Source organism: Pongo abelii, chromosome 10, assembly GCF_028885655.2.
Source record: "Pongo abelii isolate AG06213 chromosome 10, NHGRI_mPonAbe1-v2.0_pri, whole genome shotgun sequence".
In the NCBI taxonomy this organism is placed as follows: Eukaryota; Metazoa; Chordata; class Mammalia; order Primates; family Hominidae; genus Pongo; species Pongo abelii.
In genome coordinates, this window is record NC_071995.2 from 119,128,194 (window position 1) to 119,133,440 (window position 5,247).

At 47.5% G+C, this 5,247-nt stretch overlaps 1 non-coding gene across 1 annotated transcript; it reads right to left on the bottom strand.

Annotated features, from left to right (window-relative positions):
• Window positions 1–4,843: 4,843 nt before the first annotated feature.
• On the bottom strand, window positions 4,844–4,984 carry LOC112136033 (U4 spliceosomal RNA). Its single transcript, XR_002917234.1, has one exon. It is a non-coding gene; the product is annotated as a U4 spliceosomal RNA (small nuclear RNA).
• Window positions 4,985–5,247: the final 263 nt, after the last annotated feature.

The following is a 5,247-nucleotide window of genomic DNA, read 5'->3' on the forward strand; positions in this document are numbered from 1 at the left end:
TCGCAGTGGCTCACGCCTGTAATCCCAGCACTTTGGGAGGCTGAGGCAGGTGGATCAGGAGGTCAGATCGAGACCATCCTGGCTAACACGGTGAAACCTCGTCTCTACTAAAAATAAAAAAAATTAGCCGGGTGTGGTGGTGGGCGCCTGTAGTCCCAGCTACTCAGGAGGCTGAGGCACGAGAATCACTTGAACCCGGCAGGTGGAGGTTACAGTGAGCCGAGATCGCGCCACTGCACTCCAGCCTGGGCAGCAGAGCGAGACTCCATCTCAAAAAAAAAAAAAAAAAAATACTCACCAAATCTCTCTGGTAGTGGGTCTCATCCTTGGAGAAACATTGGAAGCTTTAACACACATTTTTTTGCCCTGACCCATTCCTCACAAATTCTGATTTAATGGGTCTGGAATGCAGCCGGGGCACAGGGATTTTTGTAAAGCTCCTCAGGTGGTTTTTGTGCACACACAGTCAGGGTGGAGACCTACCGAACTCTGAGATAGAATCAGGACTCTCTTTGTTTTTACAGCCAGGGACACTGAAGCATGAGAGGGTAGATGAGTGGCTTACCGTCATGCAAGTAGAGAATAACGAAGCAAGGTCTTGAACCCAAGTCTGGCTTCAAAGATTCATGGGGGAAAAAAAAAATCAGTTGGCCTCAGTTAATTTCCCAGCGATGGAGAAACTGTAGAGCTTAGAGCCAGCTCTGTTTTGAGACAGACACTGAGGGCCCCTTGGGCACGGGGTATTTTTAACCTAGAAGCTGGTGATTCTTGCTAACATTCTGCAGTGCCTTGAACGCTGAGCAGATTGTTTAGGGGTCTGTGGGCTCTTTCCCTGCCGAGATAGCCCTTGTAGTAGGACTTTTCCATCCCCTGGAGCCAGTGGGTGGGAGGGTGGGTGGGGGTTGGCCTCATGGCGGGTGGGGTGGCTAATGTATCCAAGGATATTACCTACATGGTGGATAGGGAGAAGGTCAGTTTTGGATGAGCCCAGATTTCTTCTCCCTCCGAGACATTTCATCTCACCCAACTCAGCCCCTTCTCCCTTCTCTCTGCCTGGAAAACAGCTGGAAGACAAACCTAGGTTGAAGCTGGATTGTACAGTCAGCGCCTCAGGAGAATGGATGCACGTTCACCCTTCCGCTTCTTCCCCTCCCTGACCCTTGACAGCCCCGTGAAAGCTGCAGAACACTTACAAATGTATATATCAGGCCAGGCGCGGTGGCTCACACCTGTAATCCCAGCATTTTGGGAGGCCGAGGCAGGTGGATCACGAGGTCAGGAGTTCGAGATCAGCCTGGCAAACATGGCAAAACTCCGTCTCTACTAAAAATACAAAAATTAGCTGGGCATGGTGGCACATGCCTGTAATCCCAGCTACTCGGGAGGCTGAGACAGGAGAATTGCTTGAGCCTGGAAGGTCGAGGCTGCAGTGAACCGAGATCACACCACTGCACTCCAGCCTGGGTAACAGAGCAAGACCCTGTCTCAAGAAAAAAAAAAGAAAGAAAGGAAGAGATTTCACCCCAGAAATACCCCAAGAGTAAGGAAAGATGACGTAGCATCAAGCGTATTCATTATAGCATTGCTTATGGGAAAAACTGGAAACAACTCACATGTCCAATAATGGGGGATTGGTTAACCTTGGTAGGTCACATCCATATGGGAAAAGGGGAATTAGGTGCTGGCATGGAAAATGTGTCCACAATGTATCGTACAGCAGAAAGAAAAAGGAAGTGATAGAACTATATGTAGAGTATAATCCAATTTTTTTTTTTTTTTTTTTGAGACGGAGTCTCGCTCTGTCGCCCAGGCTGGACTGCAGTGGCGCGATCTTGGCTCACTGCAAGCTCCGCCACCCAGGTTCACGCCATTCTCCTCCCTCAGCCTCTCGAGTAGCTGGGACTACAGGCACCCGCCACCACGCCTGGCTAATGTTTTTTGTATTTTTAGTAGAGACGGGGTTTCACCGTGTTAGCCAAGATGGTCTCGATCTCCTGATCTCGTGATCCACCTGCCTTGGCCTCCCAAAGTGCTGGGATTACAGGTGTGAGCCACCTTGCCCAGCCAAGTATAATCCAATTTTTGTTAATAATTATGTTGACCTATAAGTAGAACATTTTGGAGGAATAATCTCACCTACCTGTGACTATCTCCTTGGAGTCAAGGTGGGATTATTGTGGGAGCCTTTGTCACTGTTTCATGTGTATATTTGAATTTTATATACAAACATGCAGTAATTTTTGTATTCAGAAAAAAGAATTTAGGGTTGAAACAGAAAACAATGATACGTAAAAATCACATGGAGCCCTCTCTCCTCTCCTTGCCTTGCAGAATAATAACAAAAAAAGGATCCACTTTAATATGGTTAATTTTATGTTATGTAAATTTTACCTCAATTTTTTTGTTTGGATTTTCCTTGTGGGGGATTTTGAGATAGGGTCTCACTCTGTCGCCTGGGCTGGAGTGCAGTGGCGATATCACGGTTCACTGCAGCCTCAACCTCCTAGGCTTAAGCAACCCTCCTGCCTCAGCCTCCTGAGTAGCTAGGATTACAGTCAAACACTAGCACGCCTGGCTAATTTTTTAATTTTTCCAGGCATGATGGCTCATGCCTGTAATCTCAGCACATTGGGAGGCCAAGGCAGGTGGGTGGCTTGAGCCCAGGAGTTTGAGACTAGCTTGAGAAATATGCAAAACCTCCGTCTCTATAAAAAATAAAATAAAATTAGCAGAGTGTGGTGGCACGTGCCTGTAGTTCCATCTACTCAGGAGGCTGAGGTGAGAGGATCACTGGAGCCTGGGAAGTGGAGACTGCAGTGAGCTGATATTGCATGACTGCACTCCAGCTGGGGTGACAGTGTGAGACCCTGCTCTCTCCAAAAAACAAAAACAAAAATAACAACAACAAAAATATTCTCATATTTTTTGGTAGAGACAAGGGTCTCACGATGTTGCCCAAGCTGGTCTTGAACTCTTGGACTCAAGAGATCCTCCTGCCTTGGCCTCCCAAAGTGCTGGGATTACAGGCGTGAGCCACCACGCCCGGCCAAGAACACATCTCTAATAAAAAATCTGTAATAAACAGTAAGTGGAGTTTTCCTCTAGAGTGTGATGATGCTAATTATACAATGCTACATTTCTTCCCCTGCTGTTCAAGCTGTGGACCCTGGACCAGCACCTGCGAACTTTTAGAAATGCGGAATCTTAGTCTCCATCCCAGACCTCCTGAATTGGAATCTCTAGGAATGGGGATTCGATCTGTGTCTTAACAAATTCTCAAGGTTATTTTTATGCACACCAAAATTTAAGAAATTGTTGTAGTTCGATTTTGAAAGGACATGCACTATTCTTTTTACGTTATTTCTAAGTTTTGGATAACTTTTTTTTTTGAGACGGAGTCTCACTCTGTCGCCCAGGCTGGAGGGCAATGGCGCAGTCTTGGCTCACTGCAATCTCCGCCTCCCGGGTTCAAGCGACTCTCCTGCCTCAGCCTCTCGAGTAGCTGGGATTACAGGCGCCCACCACCATGGCCGGCCAATTTTTTTTTTTTTTGTATTTTTAGTAGAGATGGGGTTTCACCATGTTGGCCAGGCTGGTCTTGAACTCCTGACCTCGTGATCTGCCCGCCCTGGCCTCCCAAAGTGCTGGGATGACAGGCGTGGGCCACCGCGCGCCCGGCCTCTTCTTTCTTTCTTTCTTTTTTTTTTTTTTTTTTGAGACGGAGTCTCACTGTCACCCAGGCTGGAGTGCAGTGGCGCAATTTCAGCTCACTGCTACCTTCGCCTCCATGTCTCCAGTCTGTGAGGAGGTCCTTGAACTGGGGACTGAGTTTAATTTGCCACTGGAGCTGTTTTTCCCAGCACCGCCTTTGACCTTGTAGGTATTGTTGCCACCCTTTTTGCCACCTCTTTTTGCTACAGGCTGGAGGAGTCTTTTATGGGCGGTGTCCTAAGCAGGTCCAGCTGGATCCGCCATGCCCAGGGTTGTGACTCCTGAGGACCTCTGTCCATGGACAGCCCAGGTCTTCGTAAAAAGATAAGACTGGAAGAGGCTGGTGTAGTGGGAACAAGTACCACACTAGGGGCAAGAGAACCTGATCAGCCCCAGCTCTGCCGAGGACTCCACAGTAGGACCTGAGCAAGTCTTCTGTGCCTTTTTCCCTCTTGGTGGCTTTAAAAGGAAGACTTTGGGCCGGGCGCGGTGGTTCACACCTGTAATCCCAGCACTTTGGGAGGCCGAGGCGGGCGGATCACCTGAGGTCAGGAGTTTGAGACCAGCCTGGCCAAGAAGGCGAAACCCCGTCTCTACTAAAAATACAAAAACGAGCCGGGCGTGGTGTTGGGCTCCCGTAATCCCAGCTACTCCGGAGGCTGAGACAGAGAATCGTTTGAACCCGGACTGTGGAGGTTGCAGTGAGCCGAGATTGCGCCACTGCACTCCAGCCTGGGCAACAGCGAAAACTCCGTCTCAAAAAAAAAAAAAAAAAAGGAAGACTTTGGATGTATTAATGTGTTAGTTTTAGAGTTCCCCTTCCCTTTAAGATTCCCTTATGACTTTCAGTGACAAAACAAGTAGAGTAGCTCACTCGCCAGCTGCATTTGGATAAGGAAGATCAACAGTAACTGTCTAAGAACCCAATTCCCCACATAGTCTGTCATATATTTTGGAAAATAACTCAGAGTATCCGCACAAACACCAAGTATTCAATCACTGTGTATTCCTCAAAAAAAAAAAAAAAAAAAAAACTCATACCATACCAGCAGCTTACAACTCCTCAAATACAGTAAACAAATTTCAACAACATACATACCTGTGAACTTTCCTTAGACTTACAATAATTCAGTCTCCGTAGAGACTGTCAAAAATTGCCAATGCCGACTATATTTCAAGTCGTCATGGCGGGGTATTGGGAAAAGTTTTCAATTAGCAATAATCGCGCCTCGGATAAACCTCATTGGCTACGATACTGCCACTGCGCAAAGCTGAAAAATCATGTTTCGCGCCCCGCTCCCCCACGGATGATGACTCCCATTACATTGAGGGTGAGTGCTTGCCACTCTGTCCGTATATACAACGTGTTCCCACTCCACTAGCCGTATTTAAGGCCCATCTGCATGGGAGTTTTCTTGTTCTTGGAACATCCTGTGTCAAACATTCAGATTTTGTAAACGATAAGGACATTCGCTTGGGACGCTGGGGAATCTTATGCAAATCAACGTGACGTCACAGAGATGACTCGGTTGAGAC